Source organism: Solea solea, chromosome 1 (assembly GCF_958295425.1).
Source record: "Solea solea chromosome 1, fSolSol10.1, whole genome shotgun sequence".
In the NCBI taxonomy this organism is placed as follows: Eukaryota; Metazoa; Chordata; class Actinopteri; order Pleuronectiformes; family Soleidae; genus Solea; species Solea solea.
The window spans coordinates 21,134,503-21,154,010 of record NC_081134.1 but is presented as its reverse complement, the minus strand read 5'-3'; the positions used below and the strand labels follow the sequence as shown (position 1 = coordinate 21,154,010).

At 42.5% G+C, this 19,508-nt stretch overlaps 7 non-coding genes across 7 annotated transcripts; 2 read left to right on the top strand and 5 right to left on the bottom strand.

The window, feature by feature from the left end:
• Window positions 1-3,702: 3,702 nt before the first annotated feature.
• trnay-gua (transfer RNA tyrosine (anticodon GUA)) lies at window positions 3,703-3,793 on the bottom strand. The gene is given in 2 exon segments: window positions 3,703-3,738; window positions 3,757-3,793. It is a non-coding gene; the product is annotated as a tRNA-Tyr (tRNA).
• Window positions 3,794-3,992: 199 nt separating this feature from the next.
• Window positions 3,993-4,085, bottom strand: trnay-gua (transfer RNA tyrosine (anticodon GUA)). The gene is made up of 2 exons: window positions 4,049-4,085; window positions 3,993-4,028 (listed from the first exon to the last, which is right to left on the bottom strand). It is a non-coding gene; the product is annotated as a tRNA-Tyr (tRNA).
• Window positions 4,086-4,294: 209 nt separating this feature from the next.
• On the bottom strand, window positions 4,295-4,387 carry trnay-gua (transfer RNA tyrosine (anticodon GUA)). The gene is made up of 2 exons: window positions 4,351-4,387; window positions 4,295-4,330 (listed from the first exon to the last, which is right to left on the bottom strand). It is a non-coding gene; the product is annotated as a tRNA-Tyr (tRNA).
• A 605-nt stretch (window positions 4,388-4,992) lies between these two features.
• On the bottom strand, window positions 4,993-5,085 carry trnay-gua (transfer RNA tyrosine (anticodon GUA)). Its single transcript has 2 exons — window positions 5,049-5,085; window positions 4,993-5,028 (listed from the first exon to the last, which is right to left on the bottom strand). It is a non-coding gene; the product is annotated as a tRNA-Tyr (tRNA).
• Window positions 5,086-5,352: 267 nt separating this feature from the next.
• trnay-gua (transfer RNA tyrosine (anticodon GUA)) lies at window positions 5,353-5,445 on the bottom strand. The gene is made up of 2 exons: window positions 5,409-5,445; window positions 5,353-5,388 (listed from the first exon to the last, which is right to left on the bottom strand). It is a non-coding gene; the product is annotated as a tRNA-Tyr (tRNA).
• Window positions 5,446-12,293: 6,848 nt separating this feature from the next.
• trnar-ccu (transfer RNA arginine (anticodon CCU)) lies at window positions 12,294-12,366 on the top strand. Its single transcript has one exon. It is a non-coding gene; the product is annotated as a tRNA-Arg (tRNA).
• A 1,751-nt stretch (window positions 12,367-14,117) lies between these two features.
• Window positions 14,118-14,189, top strand: trnag-ucc (transfer RNA glycine (anticodon UCC)). Its single transcript has one exon. It is a non-coding gene; the product is annotated as a tRNA-Gly (tRNA).
• The last annotated feature ends 5,319 nt before the right edge of the window (window positions 14,190-19,508 follow it).

Below are 19,508 nucleotides of genomic sequence, written 5' to 3'. Positions count from 1 at the left end.
ACCATACTGTACCAAACTGAAGTTTACCATGATGGAAAAATGTTGCCAAAATGTTACAAATGCATTGTAAGGTGACTGTAATGCCACCTTATGCAGTTGCATATAGTACATATTTGTTATTACAGCTATAAAAAAAACCTTCAAGCCAGATTTGAACCATATTGAACTATATTGTCCCACCATGTTAAGTTCTTCCAACTGACCTATCAAAGGTTCTATGAGGTCTTTAAGGTCTACGAGGTCTACGAGGTCTATGAGGTATTTGAGGTATATGAGGTATTTGAGGTCTAGAGGTCTACGAGGTCTATGAGGTCTTTGAGGTCTACGAGGTCTACGAGGTCTTTGAGGTCTATGAGGTCTTTGAGATCTATGAGGATTACGAGGTCTATGAGGTCTGCTCCTCTGTACACAGGTGGACTCCAAAACTTTATCTGACAAAACTAAACCCGTACCTGTTCAATAATGGGAGGTGACAATGTCGTAATAAACGGTTTGTAAGAAGAACATGATATAACCTCATAGAACTGCACATATTGTACACTCTATACAATCAAACACAGCAATGAGATTTCCACTTATATCTCTTGCATTTCTTATTCAAACACCGACAAAGTGTGCACTGCACACACTGCTGCACTGAGAAAGTCACCTGCCGGATTGTTAACTTGTCTTACATAAAGGTTTTTTTAAGGAGCATTGTAAGATTGAAAATGTAAAGAACATTGGTTTGGGTGAAAAATGATCATTTCTATGTCGAATGTTCTTGTTTTTGAGGACTGGGTCTCTCGTGCGGCCTTTGTGTGACTGAAATGTGAACTTTTGTGAAAACTGAAAAAAATCCAGACTCTTTATGTTGTTCTATATTCATGTCCGCTTATGCAAAGCCACCGTGTCTTGACTCGACTCGTTCTGTGAATGAGTCGCGGCCCAGCTGTTGACTAATGGTCCACATTCACCACTAAGAAAACACAGTGTCACCACTCCTTGTGTCCAGAGTGGCTGGTGAAAGCAGGGAGGAGTCGGGCCAGTAAAGGGGTTGGGGGGTGGGTTGAGGGGGGACAAAGTGGAAGGGGTTAGCATTGTATTGTTTGACTGACAGTGGGACAGTGAGGGGGGAGCGGGTGGCCTCGCTCCACACACAATTAGAACACGCTAAGCCCCCTTTTCTGTGGCAGGGTGGGAAACAGCAGACAAATACCCGTCACAGGTTTGATTCATGACAGCGTTTTTGTGACTTGGGAAACTTTACATGACATTAAAGAAAAGAAAAAAAATTACTGCGTTAATGCAACTGAAATTGGACATTTAAAATATGTGTAAACAAACTTTTTAAACAGACTTTAGTGGGTTATCCTGACTGTTATGATTAACATTGACTGTCCGATAAAAATCAATTAATTTAACATCTTTATGTTGAGTTTGAGGTCAAATTGGGACATCATAAAACATTAACACAGCTATTTAAAATAATCTTTTTAGCAATGCAAACCTTTTTCCAAACTTTGTCTAAATTGTATCTGCTCCAAACTCTGATGACACCTGACACCAAGTTTGAAGAAAATCACTTGATAAAGGTTTTGTCTAATCCTGTGAGCAAACACATCACCAGACAAACTAACAAACAAAACAAACACAAACCAAATTAAAATCACCAGCAACTGAGATATTTATGACACAATCTGATTCAATGGCTTTAGATCAGTTTTTCAAATGATCCAGTGGCTCAAAAAGTAAGTATTAAAGTGTTTAGTTTGAGAATAGAATAACCCATGAAGAATTATTTAATAATGTAATGTAATAATGTCTTACATATTAAATTAACAGTGTTAGGATAAGCATTATTACATAAGTACAGAAAATTTGTGGAAATAGGAAACTATCACAGTCTTTATGCAAAAATAATGCATTTTCAACCTTAAAGATGTTCTGCAGCCTGGTTTAAAGAAAACAACCTCTTCATACAACACTGACAATAACTCACAAGCAACTAGCTGGTAGCTTTTAAGCCTCTTAGCAGCCAAAAGCTAGCTTGTTAGCTGGCTGCCTCTCTATGTTTTTCGTGAACAAAAAGTGATATAACATTATTTTAATGCTACGTCCAAGCTCATTTCGCAATAGTTGCTCACAAGCAACTAGCAGGTAGCATTTTAGCCTCTCAGCAGCTACTTGGCCCTTACCCTGCCCATGTTTTCCTTTGTGAACAGAAATTATCTTACATTATTACTGTTTGCTGTGTCCTTCATGTGAGCTCATAAGCTGGTAGCTATTAGCCTCTTAGCTAAAAGCTAGCTTGTTAGCTTGGTCCGGACTGACTCTGTCTTTGGAAATGGGTGTTTGCTAGCCTTCAGTTTTAGCATAAAACTGAATATCAAAAGATATCAAGTTTGTCCATTGTGGGCGACTCTTCCAAAATAAAGTTAAATAAAATGTATGCAAATGTGTTCATCTTGTTTTAACTGATAATAGAAACTGATTCAAAAATAATCAATGACTGAGGAAATGAGGAAATAAGGATTATAACATGGCAGATTAGCATTGACATTTTTACATAAAGCCACATATGAGTGGATACAGTGCAAAACAGCAACAGACAAAAGTCCAAAAACAGCTCCTTAAATGCTGTGCAATATACCTTTTATTTACTTCACATCCTCCGACTTTTAAACTGTCTGTTTCTATTCATATGGTCAGAGTACGACCAACGTCTCCAATAAACACTTAGTGTCACTGTTGTTTTTTGCAAACAATGGCTAAACTCAGTCTGGGCTTTATGAGGAAAGCACCACCTGAAGTTGAAGCTGTTTATTCAGAGGCTTAGGATTGTATTCAGTGAGAAACTGTGGGGGAGGAGGAGGTGGAGGAGGAGGAGGAGGTGGACATGTCAGAGTATCTGCTTACATTCGGCCCAATTAACAATACAATGCTGCAGGGATTTGCAAAGAATAAACTAAGCCTATTTGTCAGCATACATCTGTTAATTATTAGTGTAAATTAGGTCCCAAACAATAATTATCACCTACAACTAAAGTAAAGAGGGGGGAAACTGTCATTAATTGTGCTTAAGATGCCCAACGACTCCAATTAGCCGCCACCCAGGAGAGGCCGCTCTCCCTGCTGCTGTGTACATGAAACTCATTACGCTCACTCCGCTTCCCACTGAGCTCCCCGTCGTACTGGTTCGCCCGGTCGGCCATTCAGCTCCAGCGCGCAGAGACACACAGGGGCTGTAACGCAATCTGGCATGAGGTCATGAAATGTTTGGGCAAAATCGTTCCCAGCGTGGAAAATGATACAGTGGGGCTGGTGCTGATAGTGAGCCTGTGAGAAAAGCATGCAGATGGCCACAGTTGTGCCCGTGAAGTAACATTTCATGGAAGGTCACGGCCAAACAAACACACTGAGGCGTCCTTCAGGACGGATGTTTGGCTGCTTTAGTCTCAGACGAAGTACAAAAACACACATACGGTGTAGTTATTATGAAACAACTGAAGGGTTACAATCTTTGTTTTCCTGTGTCAACACATTTTATCTGACAAAAACAGAATTAAACACGTCACTCGTGTGTTATATGGACAGAAAACAGTGTATACTGTAAGGATACAAGTGTATGATACATATATATATATACATGGTATATGGTGCTATTTGTGTTTTGTAAAGTGTTTATAGTGCAGTCGCACATAGTATTTGGTCTAAAACATCTCCTTCGAACCGGATTTGAACCAGTGACCTAAGGATTTCAGCTGCATTATCTCTCTACAGTCCTCCGCTCTACCAACTGAGCTATCGAAGGGACTGACATGCTGCACACAAATGAACGACAGGATTGACAGAGGGACAGGGAGAGATGTGTCGGTTCATATCGGACAACTTATTAGATCCATGTTTACATGTCGTAAGCATGTTATTACTAATGGGATTTCAGAAAAGTGACTTTACAAGCTAATACAGTTGTACACAGTACATTATTTGTTGTTTCGGCTCTAAAAGACTCCTTCGAGCCGGATTTGAACCAGCGACCTAAGGATTACAGCTGTTTGTCATTCTCCTACAGTCCTCCGCTCTACCAACTGAGCTATCGAAGGGATGGACACTGCATTTACATTAAAAAAACGTGAATTATCACACTTTATCTGACAAAAAATAAATTAAACACATCACTTGTGCGTTACATGGTCAGTGCACAGTGTTTACTGTAATAAACGGCATGTCACATGACGTTATAAATGTTTCATTAAGTGATTTTAATTCACGCTAATACAGCTGCAAATTGTTAATAAGGCTGTAAAATCACTCCTTCGAGCCGGATTTGAACCAGCGACCTAAGGATTTCAGCTGTAATTCAGTCTCCTACAGTCCTCCGCTCTACCAACTGAGCTATCGAAGGGACGGAAACTGCATTTACATTAAAAAAGTGTGAATTATCACACTTTATCTGACAAAAAATAAATTAAACACATCACTTGTGGGGCCACACGGTGGTGTAGTGGTTAGCACTCTCACCTTGCAGCGAGAAGACCCGGGTTCGAGCCCCGGTTGGAACAAGGGCCTTTCTGCATGGAGTTTGCATGTTCTCCCCGTGTGTGCGTGGGTTCTCTCCGGGTTCTCCGGCTTCCTCCCACAGTCCAAAAACATGCAATGTGGGGATAGGTAAATTGGACACTCCAAATTGACCATAGGAGTGAGTGTGAGAGTGAGAGTGAGTGGTTGTTTGTCTCTATCTGTGTGTGGCCCTGCGATGGACTGGCGAACTGTACACACTATCTGTGTACCCCGCCTATCGCCCGATGTAGCTGAGATTGGCACAGCACCCCCCGCGACCCTCTGGCAGAGGATAAAGCGGTAGATGATGACTGACTGACTGACATCACTTGTGCGTTACATGGTCAGTGCACAGTGTTTACTGTAATAAACGGGACACGTGGTGTTATAAATGTTTCATTTAATTCACGCTAATATGGCTGCAAATTGTTAATAAGGCTGTAAAATCACTCCTTCGAGCCGGATTTGAACCAGCGACCTAAGGATTTCAGCTGTAATACAGTCTCCTACAGTCCTCCGCTCTACCAACTGAGCTATCGAAGGGACATATATAAATATACACTGCACACTTTTGGACACCAGCACTGACAGAGGGACGGAGGACAAATCTGTCAATTTATTAGAACCATGGTTTGATAAATCCAGGTTTAAAGTTAATGTTAGTTAAATGACATCAAGTTAAAGATCAGTGTTATAAATATGTTATTATAACATGCTTATGTCACGTTATTACTTGTTTATAACATAAAACATTTTTAAAACATGTTATAAAGATGTTATTACATGTTTGTTTTTACAGCTATAAAAGTCTCCTTCGAGCCGGATTTGAACCAGCGACCTAAGGATTTCAGGAGTAAGTCTATCTTCTACAGTCCTCCGCTCTACCAACTGAGCTATCGAAGGTTAAATACCTCAATTTCGTGATCAATAAAGTAAATCTATCTGTCTATGAAGATTCCAGACTCATCAGATTCTCTGTGGTCTTAAAGGACAAATGTATTTGGCCGCACTGGACTTGCTGCTGCGAGAATAACACACACACATACACGCAGAGAGAGAGCTTCACAAACACTCTGCACGTTCAAACTTGTGAATTTAACCTGCAGCCTTTGCCCCTGAGCATGTCAGAGTGGTTACTAACTGCTTTAGTTTACTAATACAGTTGATTAAAAAAAAAACATTATCAAAAAATAAACACAACAAAGTATTTAGTGTGATCTTCTCCTTACGCTGCAACAATGGTACGACCCTGACTCTCTTAAATCTGCTAATTACTCGCTAAAAACTTCTGTTCTGGGTTGTGATAAATAATACCAGACGCTCCACAAGCTCCCCGAAAATGAGCAAAAAAAAGCTCAGTGGATATCTTTCATATTTGATGGGAATATCCCTGTTACATTTCCCAAATACCTCCATGAATGCGGCAACCACTTCACGGAGGATTGTTACACAAAATTCAGGCAATATAAAGCAGGACACAGCACCAAACTTCACCCCAACAATACGTATATTACAATATTTACAAACCGTAAAACTGTCTTTGTGTTTCTGTCGTTTAGCATTAGCGATAGTTTTGACCATAAAAAGGACTTCATGTTTGTAAGTAACACCTCCATATCTCACATATAAGTGAGATAGGACCATGCTTCGTAAGGTGACTTGAATACAAGCTATTATAGTTGTACACAGTATATTCATGTTGTAACAGCTATAATACCTCTCGTTCAAACAAGCGACCTAAGGATCTCAGCAGTGTTTGTTTCTCCTACAGTCCTTCGCTCTACCAACTGAGCTATCATAGGCTGAGGAGCTGAGAAAAGAATTCTGGAGCTGTGAATAATTTTGTGACAGTTTTGTGATCACTGAAGTACATGGCTCTGTCTCTCAAGACTCCGGACACATCAGATCATCTCTGTGGTCTGAAAAGACAAATCAACTCGGCCAAATGTTTTAAACTGCTTGTGCCCGACGACGTGTTGTGCTGGAAATGCTGCTGCGAGAATAATGTGTATCCACTGTTTGGTGTCTTAAGCCTATTTTCCACCTCTGGTCCCAGCTCGCCTCACCTCGCCACAGCATGGCACGGTTGGTTTTCCACTACAAAAAAGTTCCTACTCAATGTGGGCGGAGTCATCACGTTTCACACGCAACAAACAAAGGACTGACGAGTGACTTGTAAAGCAGTTGTTTTCAGTGTAACTGAATCATTAGAATCAGTTCATTAAAAATGAGTTGTGGCAGAGTCTGTGATCAGCAGTGTTGTCGCTAAACACACCAGACTCCTCTGTTAAATATTGAGATTTTAGACATTCCCCTGGTAATTGTTGGAGATTAACCCACGTGTTTAGGATTGTTAAGTCTTTTTTAACTGATCTACAGTTCTTCATTGTTCGGCTTGACTCTTGTGTCGGACGTCTCTTCCTGTGACGACACTCTGACCGATCAGTGGCCGACAGTCTGGGGACGTCACACATAGTACCTGCTCAGCTCGGTACCAGGTACTCAAATAAACTATCATTAGTGCTGTGCCGAGGCGAGTCGAGTGGAAACGCGCCGACAGAGGTTTCATAGTGACTTGATGTGAGAAGATTCCACATTCGGATCAGTATCAGACAACAATGTTGTGGAAGAAGAATCCATTCTCTGCGACACAACAGAGTCAAACGTGGGGTATTTGTATAAAAACTACAGCCGTATCAGTTATTGTGCTGCACAAAAACCTCCTTGAAAGTAATTGAAAAACAAAATGGGCTACAATGGATATCACATTTTACAGATGCCGCCAAATCCACCAATTAACAAATGAGCCAAAAACACGGCTGTGAACCAATTAAGTTAATGTTCATTAAATGATAACACATTCCAGACAATTCTCATCCGTTTCTCTCTTTTTTTTTTGCATATTCATAAATTCCGGGCACGGGCGCATGAACCTCAACCTTTGTTAATATGAATATATTGTGAGGCATTTGCATAATCCACTTCATAATCCACTGCAGCACTCGGCGGTGACAGAGATAAGGAGAGGGTAGCCAGTGTTTCTCCTGGGAACGCTGCGCAGATAAACGGAGGGAAAAAGAAGAGACACACTTTCAGCTCCTATTATGCGATAAAACACACACACACACACACACACACACACAGAGGGAGAGAGAGCGTTTTGCAAAGTTTTCACTTTGCCTTTTTAGAGACAGATGGTGGCGGAATATCATTATTTGTATGTGATTTATTATTATTATTATTGTGTGTTATTTATATATCTGCCAAAACACCAGTGTGCTGGAAAAGCAGATATTGTTTTTCGCACAAAAGTGGAAAAAGGAAAGAAAATAAACTCTTGTTGTGCAGCGAGCGGTGAAGAATCACAAGAATCACACGGCGACAAATGAGCAAACACAACGCACACTCCCCGCTCGTCCTGAACATCACTAATGAGACCTCTTTCAGCTTCAGTAAAGTGTGTATCCGTGTGTGTGTGTGTGTGTGTGTGCTTCACATTGTTGAATGTGTGTGTGTGTGTGTGTGTGTCACGACTGAGGCAATGAAAAGCTCTCTTACGTCGCACAGTCTCCACAAATTGGCCTCTGGGATGACGCTGCCACACAAGTACATCCATCCCTGCTGTGCTACATGCATTCCTCTGTGTGTGTGTGTGTGTGTGTGTGTTTGGACAATGGCAACACTTCCTTTTTAGCCTAAATGACAGGAAGCCCCAGCCATTCAAGCAACGCAGCAACGTTTAACTACGTTAAGAAGGAAAAAAATAAAATACAATTGTTGTGTTTTCGTCCTTTTAAAATATACGTTGTAGGAAAAATCAAATATCTCAAAGTGATACAAACATACACTCCCAGATAATGAGGTTGAAGGGAGTTCAATTACTGCTGCAGTCGTATGTTGAACAGTCTCTGTCCTCGGGCTTTGACCTGGAAATAAAAGAAGATGCTGATGCACAGAAGACAAAGGCAGGAGAAAACGTAAAGAAATCCAAACCAGTGTATTTGTAGGTGGACGAGGAGCAGAAGGAATGAATTGATGGTAGAAAGACACAGACTGGCTCTTGACATGCTAACCACTAGCTGCCAGCTAACGTTGTTATTCGCTCAAGTGGGAAACAACAAATACTTACTGACTGAAACCGGGAATATCAGCTTGACTCGACTCTACCTGCTCTGTCGAGGTTCCCAGCGAGCTGAGGCGATTAAAGCATATTTGAGGGACAGTTCGGGTTCAACAGTTTACAGAAGATTGAGATGTTTTTTCATGAACAGATGAAGAAAACAAGCTCACAACAGCGTTAGTGGTATAGTGGTTAGCATAGCTGCCTTCCGAGCAGTTGACCCGGCCAGCGCGTGGCCAAGAGGAGCGGAATCAGGCTCGTAACCGGAAGGTCAGGGGCTGGAATGTGAGCTGAGCCGATACCTCTCTTACTTGTTCATTTGCTGTCTCCATCTTCATCTTCAGCATCGTCTTCTTCTTCTTCTTCTTGCGTTTAAACACAAGAGGCTTTTTGCACATGGTCCACGTCGTCTCTGTTTTGTTACAGCGCCTCTTACAGGCCTGGCATACAGCGTTTAGGAGAATTTGGGAGGTTTGTGTGCGTGAAGACATTTCTTAAAATGATGCTGTGTTTACAGTAGAGCTGAAACAGTGACTCGATTTATTTTGATCATTTTGATCATCGATTTGTTGCTTTGAAGCTTTTTTTCATGATTAAAACAAGATTTCTTTGAACCCTATAACAAAGAAGAAAACTGACATCTTTGTTTGTGGACTAAAACAAGACGTTCGAGAACGTCCTCACTTCCACGTTTGACAAACACTGATCAACGTTTTCGGACATCTTATGAACCAAGCGATGACTCGATTAATCAAGAAAATTTGACTGCAATTTTATTTAACGAAAAAGAAAAAGATCATGTCGCGAAAACTCTGTTGCCTTGTGGATACGATAAGTTTGTGTGTGTGTGTGTGTGTGTGTGTGTGTGTGTGTGTGTGTCGTGACTGAGGCAATGAAAAGCTCTCTTACGTCCCCTGGTCTTCCCAAATTGGCCTCTGGGATGACGCTGCCACACAAGTACATCCATCCCTGCTGTGCTACATGCATTCCTGTGTGTGTGTGTGTGTGTGTGTGTGTGGACAATGGCAACACTTCCTTTTTGGCCTAAATGGCAGGGAGCCCCAGCCATTGTGGCCTTATTAGAGCTCCCATTCAAGCTCACTGGGATTTCTAATTGTGGGGCCTTGTGCAGCAAACTCCCCCTCCCCACTTCTCGCCCTGCTACGAAACCCCCCTCCCCCCACCACCACCACCTCGTACCTACTGTAAGGCTTAATGAGACACAATTACTGCCCCCTAGGAGTCCTGGAGTGAGCCAATCACAAAGAGAGACAGAGAGCCCCGGTGAATGGCCACTCGGAGGAGAAAGAGACAGAAAGAGGGAGCAGGAGGGAGCAGGAGGGAGGGCAGAATCACAAGCCTTCATTGTCCAGAGAAAGCACAGAGAAGAGCCCGCTTTTGGTGGGGGTGGGTGGGTGAAATATAAATGTTTTTATTTAATGCAGGCTCATAATTAGGCCCCTGAGAGGAAAAGGGAGAGCCAGAGGAGTGGAGAGTTCAATGGGGAAAAAGGGCCTGTAGGTACAAAAGACGAAGAATGACATGTTGGACGGCGCAGGAGGAGGAGCGTGTGGGCGGGGGGGGGTATGGGGGGTAAAAAAGGACAAATAGATACCGAGGTGAAAAAACACGGCAGCAGAAGAACAGAACAAATCCGATTGGAAAAAGTTGACAGGACTTTCTTCTTTTCTCCTCCTTTCATAGCTGAGCCCGCTCAGCGTGGGAAGTGGGCCTGACAGTGAGCGATGTCTGCCAGGCGCAGTGAAAAGCCTACGCAGTCGCAGCTTTTTGCCACTTCGCCTTTTGGTTCAAGAGGTAAAATATTCCTCAATGTGAGGAGCGTTTGTGTGTGGGAGGCAATAACACGGGGAACGACAAGAGTTTGGATTCAGGGGTAAATTCAACAAAAGATTAGAAAAGCACGAGTCTGCGAGCGACTCTTGACTGTATGGGAACGTTTGCTGTATTGTAGAGATATCGTCACGTCTGGGGATTTAGAGGCGTTCTCATGGGGGGGGGGGGAATTATCCCCTCACACGGGGAATTATCTGAGACAACATTTATCACCAACCAAACAAAATACTTCACGTCAGTCACGTCTCTCGAGAAAATGCTGTACTCTTGAATGAATCTGGCACAGAGCGCAACACACACCCAGCAGGAGAGACGATGGCAGGTGTGACCTGACACACACACACACACACACACACACACACACACACAGAAAATAAACGATGGTAGTAAAAGGCTTTTGTCTGAATTGATTTTGTGGAGAAGCACTTGTGGACAGAGACATTTTCAATCCCAATGAGACTTGTTTTCTTTGTCTGTCGGCTCCAAATGAGTCAATGAAAATCTCATTCACACACACACACACACACACACACACACAGCAGCAACTCCACTTTTCCTTTAAACATACATACATTTAGTTTTGGACACACCTGCCATCCACACTATCCTGGCATTTTAGAGCCCCCAAAAACTGAGAAGTTTGAAAACTGTTGGGGTATTTTTGCTGTTGTGGATTTAGAGAACAGTGAAGAAGACCCTGGAGTCTGTAATGAGTTAAGTTTAAAGGATTTTCTTTGGATTAAACTATGCCAAGGAGAAACGAGACAGGCATGTACAGGGCCTGACGCTAACTCCTAATCTGAAGATCAGCGCTAATGTTATTCTCTGGTATAATCTGCTCTTGGTTCCATAAATATCTTTATTTTGGTTTACACCAGGCTCTGATTGGCTTCTTACCGGCAGAGAACCTTAAAACCACCTGAGTCTGCACATGTCCTAACAACTGGACCTTCAACTAGCAGTGGCTCTATGTTTAGAATAAATAATATTTAATAATGCTAAACACCACTGACTCAATTTTACTTTGAAAACCAAATGAAACGGTCACCGACATTCATTTATTCATCTACTAAGTGGTTCCCATCACCCTCAAACTCAGAAACATCAGCTGTGAATGAGAAACTTTTAGTTCTACTGACTTGAAAGATACATTCACCCATTCACTCACACATGAAGTGCATCTAAGTGCAGCGTCTTCTGATTCACACGCAGCTGTCAGGAGCGACTGGGATTAAATGTCTTACCCGGGGACACAACGACATTTAAACCAGCAGAGCCTGGAATCACTGTCTATACCTTCCAGTTGAAAGACGACCCGCTCTCCCACTGATCCACAGTCGCTTTACTGCAACTGTAGAAGAAGAGAGATTCATGGTCCCATGGTCCCATGATGTGTTCTCTGTGGTCGTAAGGATGCAGATTACTGTTGATACGGAGCTGAACTACTAATTCTGTAAGTAGATCCTGGGGACCGTCAGATCCCCAGACTTAAATTTGGACATTGTCCAGTTGAGGTGATGTGACGAATGCAGCAGTGAGTGAATGGGTGAGTGTCCGTCTTGCTGTAGGCTAAGTCCAGGCTTGGGCACCTGGATCTAAACTCTTGTGTTGTTGATAAAGCTGTAGGTTTAGTGCTGGTCTGAATGTAAACACTTGCAGCCGTGAACTGAAAAGCTTTTTGTTCAGTTGAATGAAGCAGCACCAAGCGTCGCTAAATTACATTGTGCGTCCATTGCTATGCTTTTTTGAATTGTGTGCAGGAAAACTTGTTGACAAAGCCCCAGTGGCCTAATGGATAAGGCACTGGCCTCCTAAGCCAGGGATTGTGGGTTCGAGTCCCATCTGGGGTGGCTAATCATCATTTTAAAAGAGTACAAATTAAACTGTTCAAAATCATCCTCATTTTCAGTAAGCAACCAAATATTCCAACCCTCCTCTCTACAGAAGTTGCTGGAACTCTGTAGTGACAAAATAAAGAGTTCAGCAGAGGCTCTGTAGATATTAGCGAGTGCTTTTCTTATCATTTTAGACCATGTTGAATGTTGACTCATGGGATAACAACTAGGACGACCAAAAGACAATCCTCATCTTAGAAAGTTCAAGTTTCATTGAAATACTTGTATTATACTAATATTAAACGTTTCAACATTTACAGTGTCATTGCAGGACACTGCAAGACTTTTTTACTATTGTGACATTTAAAAAATAAAATCTGTTTTCATGGAGATAATCAAGATCAATTTAGTTTCCATACATGTTTCTGTATGGGGTAAAAGATTTTCTAAAAGATGTATTTACAGAAAGTACAAGAAAAACACATTAAAGGAACTTAAAGGAACATTTAGTTTTAGTGGTAGGGTTATGGTTAAGGGAACAATAACCGTCACCCTAACCTGCTGCTGATTGGTCCAACACTTGGTGTTCACTACTGTCCACAATTCCACACGACCAAAACAGACAAGGTTATTGGACAAAGTGCACCCAACAATGACACAGTAGCCATTTCATTAAAAGCAGATCCAGGAGAACAGCGGTCATTCGATAAACTCTGAGAGTTCTGATGAGATAAAAGCAGCGGTTTGTCTCCTTCTCTTTCCTCACATCTAAGACATTTAAAACTAACCACTCAGACTTTTCTCTGTTAGAATTGTTTGTTGGACTGAAACTCCAACCTGGAACTCGCTCGCTTTCTGTTAAAACACACACACACACACACACTCTGCCTTGGCCCCATGTTCCTTTCAGTGAGTGCAGCCTCTCAGCGAGTGACTGAACCCCCTTTGTTCGGTGGTGACCCTCTTAAGCGCAGGTTGAAGCCTGCAGCCATTCCACTTTGGATTTGGACCCTATCGCGTGTCACACGGCTAAGTCGACCAGGACCAGGCCTCTTCACTCAAACACGCGGCAACAAGTGTCCATTCACATTACAATGGACGCAGTTTGAGCCAGAACAAACTGGATCACCAAACGTTATGAGGTGATCCAGAGATGAGGCGGCGTCACCTCAGGTGGAACAAACAACATCGGATGCTTTTTGTGTCTTTTAAGTTGCACAAAATGAACAACTTGAGGTGAATAAATTCACTCACAAACATTGCACACACTTTGTAAATGTGAATAATCACTTTAAAAAAAAGAATTGTCTGGTTTTTAAGACTTTTATATGCTTATCTTTAAATAATGGCCTTGCTATCTTGTGTCGCCGTGTTTCTACAGGAGCCCAGATGGACAAACAAGCCAGAGCTTCATGTTTTGAAGTGGAAGCTTTCTACGTGAATTAAGGAATGTGAGGGCCACCGTAGTTCCCTGATGCTGTTGGGAACAAAGGAAGGACAGGAAACCGAGGAGCTCTATGTTTGTTGCAATCCGCAGCCTCACCACTAGATGTCACTGATTCTTACACACTGGATCTTTACATTGTGACTCAGTCGTACGGTAATGAAAGTTCAAGCAGGGCTGTTACTGCTACATGTTACCTTCCAAAGTGGTTTGAATAATAACAGTTTGAGCTGAAGATGCTGAGATTTATGTTGGGAGTTCACCAGGATGAACGGCATCAGAAATAGAAACACCAACAAAGGAAGGAAAAGAAGGGACAACAGCGTTGGTGGTATAGTGGTTAGCATAGCTGCCTTCCAAGCAGTTGACCCGGGTTCGATTCCCGGCCAACGCATGTGTTTTAGGCAGCTTATGGCCAAGGCGAAAGGAATTGGGCTTGTAACCATAAGGTTACTCCCATGACAGGCCACAGGCAGGGATGCCCCTGAGCAAGGCATCCAATTCCCGACTTGCGTGTGTTCGCTGCTGGTGAGTATGATTTTGAAATTGAAGGAGAATCTTTGAAGGTAGAAGGAACAAGCTGGACCTGGCAACCGCCCGTTTGTCAGTGAGGCAAAAAGAAGAAAAAATAAATCAAACTGAAGTTCAGCTGAGACGTAACCACAGAGGATTTACAACGCTCTGACAAAGACTGGAGATGGAGGACCGGGTATTTATAGCAGGAGTGGTCGGGATGGACGGGATTAGAAATTAAGGCATATTTGAGGGTCACACACAGAGGAAGGTTGGTCGTATAAGTGTTAGCATAGCTGCAGTTGACCAGGGCTCGATTCCCGGCCAACACGTGTGTTTGGGATGACCAAGTTGCTGATCCAATCCCATGACAGGCACAGACACAGACCCTGACACATATAATCACACTCTTCTACCTTTGGTTCCCGGTGTTTTTTTTAGTACCTGCTCTGACGAGGTGACGTCGTCAGACTGACGACCCTGATTGATGACTGAAGAGTCATGAGCGCGACGTCAAAGCCGACAATGTCCAACTGTAGATCAAAGTTAAAAAGACTTGAAAAATGTCAGTATTTAACAGGAGTCTGGTGTTTGAAAAGCTGGGTCTGTATAATGGAGTCATGTTGGGGGGGGGGGGGGTTCACATGGAGTTTGCAGAAACAAAGATCATTTAGGGAAAGTTGTGTTTCCATGTGGACGAGGAGACACTAACAAAGTGATCACGTTTATGTGGCATCAGCTGAGATGAATTGTTTTATTGATGTGATTATTCTTTAATGTTTCAACCTGCAGATGATCCAAAAAAACCCTGTGACCTGTTTCTTTACAAATACCAGAATTTCATCTTCATGAAGAAGCAAAGTTTTATGTGAAACTACAGATTTGAAAAAGAGAAAAAGAAACAGACAGCTTTGACTGCGAGTGACGTCCTTTAAACGACAGCTGCAGTAAAACTGTCACGTCACTCTGTCAGCGCCGTAAACACTTTGTGAAATCGTTGCTGTTTAAAAGTTGCCGTGTGTGACTGACATGAGTGTGGAGCAAATAAAAGCTCAATGTTCCGAGTATAAAACTATAAAACACACCAGATTATCTCCACATCGTCGACGCCTCGTTTCTCGTGAAGTCGTTGAGGACAGTTCTTTCCTTTGGTAATCATTATCCAGGGTTTATTTTCAAATCTTTAAATCCCCTGGTAGCTTCACTGAGGACACAACAAGAGGTAAAACATTTACCAGTCAGGTGAGTATTTCCTGCAGGCAAAGCAATTCAGACCATTTATTATTGCGACCTGGCACTTTTCGCCCCTCGCAGTCCAATCAGGAGATAACGCCGATCATATTTGACTCCTGAGGAATTTTTATTATCTTTAAACACAGTGAAGTAAGACCTGAGGGTGAAAAAAATGTAAACATCATCATCATTTTAGACCTTAAAAGATTTTATTTTCATGAAATAACAAGAAGACACAAAATACCTGGGTTTGTTTTTGGTTTACAGCACCAGACATTTGGCAACATGCAAAATAATGTCTTTTGATTTGAATACAAAGCAAATAAAAGCATTACAACTTTTAAAAATAGTTCCTGGAAACATTTTTTTGCAGCGTCAGGCAACAGACTCAGTTCATGAAATCTTACACAACAAAGGCCATAAGTGTTCATTTGGGTTCAAAGGTTCCTTCTGTTGCTCTGTGATGAAGGAACAGCACACGTTCACTTTGTGCTCGTTGTTTGTTGTATTTTCTTGTATTTTTGGTGGTCAATGACAGACAGAACCTGAGTGAGTTGCCGGTCACATCTGAAGCCTGTCATGTTGGACAGACTAACAGGCAGACGTTTCCTTGCATTTACAGATAGATGTGGACTTTGCTTACACACATGGACACAGACGCAGATTCGATGTCCACCTCTGATCAAAAGCTCTGTGATTGTGCGTCCAGACAGAACCGTGATACTTTCATGTCTGTCTCGTCAAGTCCCTGGAGTTCAGGTGTGTGCACTTCCTGCCCTCCTTTGTTTCCTCCCCGCTTTGATTACCCTCACCTGCCCTGATGTGTTCCACCTGTGACTGATTGTCTCCCCCTCACCACAGCCATTACACACACACACACACACACACACACACACCAACCCTTTGCTGGTGTTCTCTTTATCTTTGTCCTCAGTGTCAAGCGGTCCAGCTTTATTTCTGCTGTGTTTTATTTGCCAGTTGTTTGGGGTTCCTCTGTTGGTACAATTTGAGTCATATACTAAGGAGGGAATGGCAGACGTGTTTCACTGATGACTTTTACTGACAGCTAATGAAAGCTACGGGTAACTGGGCACGCAGTCTATCTGTGAGATTAAAAACAACGCCGACTTGAGGGGTGACAACAACCAACATTTCTCTGTTAGACAACCTTTCACGATCACATGTTGGGTTTCCTTGTGCAATCTTCAACAAACAAAGCCTGTAGTCTAATACTTCTGGATTAATTTGATCAAAATTGGGTCCAAAATTGGCTCAAATCATACACTGCATGCTACTAGGCACAAAGTATATGAGACACGTGGGATAATTAAAGCTGCTTTCTTTTACTGTTTTAGTTTTTCTTTTATCCGACCTCCGTGTGTCCTGATAGTTTTGTATCCTTTTCAACGTGTTTTTGTTGCCTCCATTTCTCTGTCTATTACAGGGTGAAGGTTTTATTGTGTAAAGTGCTGGATAAATCATAAAGTCTGGTTGATGAGGGAGAATGGAAGATTAGCGGATGAAGAAGAAGAAGAAGTTGATTGCGGTCTGATTATCGAAATAATTACATCACTGCGTGTCATGTATTGTATCGTGTGTTGTCGTAACAATCTACTTTCTTTTTCACGCCATCATTCATTCACTTCCCTCCATCATTCCCCCCCCTCCCCCCCTTTGGCCGAAGCTAAATGTCTTGTGTGAGATAACATCACAGTAGGAAATTCCGCCTGTGTTGCCAGACTGCTCAGTTTTCTCCCCAGGGCTGGCAACAATGTGCGTCCTTCATAAGTGCCTCTGCGGCGCTGAGGATCTCCACTCATCCCTTGTGGGCCCGGTCAGAAAAGACCCCGGCGGCGAAACCCAATGCCGTCTTCCCAGCTCCTCGCCAGAGCCACAGCAGCAGGATTAATGCACAGAGACCGAGCCACAATCACACGTTTCCTAATAATGTCCAAGCACCAGTCCATGTATATTCCAGATTATTATTGTTGTAACATGTTGTTTTAGTGCTTTGTGCTGTTCCACTGTCTCAGAAAGACAAACTGTCAAGAAAGAGACAGCAAACAGGGGCATATCAATGAGCTTTGGGGCCCCCGGGTGAAAGGGGACCTAGGGGCCCAACATCAAGTCAAATAGACTCACTTTTGATTCAGTGTTTTCTGTCTAAATGTCTCACTAAAGCAGGGGTGGCAAACATACAGCCCACGGGCCAGAACTGGCCCCCCCAGTGGTTCCAATTGAGTCCACCTGCAAAAATAGACACAATATTGTTGAAATTGCACTTGTTTTTCCTCAAGAAATTTCAGGTTGTTCATAATGTTTTGCAAAAAAGAGACTTTTTTACATTTGGTGTAAACTATTATTTTGCTATTATTTGACTGGTCCGACCCACTTGAGATCAAATTGTGCCGTATGTGGCCGTTGAACTAAAATGAGTTTGACACTGCCCATAAATATGGGAATTACAACGAAAAGAGATAAAAATATTTTGCCTTGAAACTCTTGGTTACGAACTCAGAGACATACTGTATCTTTCTTTAAAGCAGTTTTTGTGACACTCTGGAGAATCAAAGTCTGTAGCTTTTCTGGCATCAGACGCTCAAAAACACAGAGGTGCTCGTCTGTGAGCCTTCAGTTGGGTTTTCAGAGGACAGCGCTGGCCCTCGCTGAGTAAAATAGATTTATGTCTGACGCTGTATAGCTAACCATGAGAGTGTACAGTGTAATGGTCAGTTTACCTTCCAGATGGCTGCTCCGCTGTCTCTGATCCACGAGGAGCCAAGAGGAGCCGACATCATTTCAAGAGGCCATGTCAAAGAGTATTTATCTATTTCCTGCAATGTAAACACCGATTTAAATCCCAATATAGTCCTCGCTGCGGAGCACCACAACACACAGCGCTACCACGGTAACTTTAACCGTTACCTTCTCCCGCTTGCTGAGATTAGTGGGTTGTTGTCTGGGCAGCGTATGGTATAAAGGCTTTATGTACTTAGGGTCGCGCGCTCTAAATGCGGAGTGTCTGCTGTGCCATAAGCGCTTGAGGCACTTTGACAGAAAGGAAAAGGAAAGGAAAGGAAAGGAGTGTCTTGCTCCGTTGATGTCCCTGACCTTTTTGGAGAAGAGGTTTAGGGGCCAAACTGTTTTCTAGTAGCTGCCAAGAAACGTCCACCACAAAGTAGCAGAGGAGACGTGAGCGTCAAACCCTCAAGGTCCAACTGTATCAGAGCCAGCGTAGGAGGACTTTACGACTGGATACTTGGACGTGGGTGTAACAGGACAAGAGAGACGATCGCATTAGACCTCAAACTCCCAAAGAACAGCTCATTACGTTGATTATCTTGGACCTCGTCCAAATGGAAACAAAACTCACTCCTGTACTTTTTTGTTCTTCAAAGGTTTTCCATAAACACGGCCTTGTTTCAAGAAATGTCTTCCATACCCACAAACCCCCCAAAACGACTGTAGTAAACGCTGTAGTATATACTATGCCAGGCCTGTATGCTTCAAACTTGTGCAATGTATAAAAAATCCAAACACAAAAAGAAGAAAACGATGAATACGATGGAGCAGGAGCAAGAAAAGTATTGGATGGCATTTTAGATCTTCCTTCCAAAAGCAGTATTTTAGAGTTTTAAAAGCACTGGTTCTCCGTAGATAAATAGCCCATAAAATACAGAACTTTGGGCCTAAGTCCCAATCTACGTTGTCCTATACTTGATTCCTTATTCCCAGAACTTGTAACTCGACTCAGACACAAGCATAAGCTGCGTTAAAATTCAGACCGGGAAGTTGGTGACAAGGGTTTTTGTAAGATTTTTTTAAAATATGCCCAAATAATTTGACATAAGACACAAGTTAATGAATTCCCTTTAAAGCTGTGACAATTGTGTCATTTGTCTGGCTCTATTGTCGAGTACTTGAGCCCGTGCTGGCACTCAACTCTTGATTTTGGAACTCAACTCAA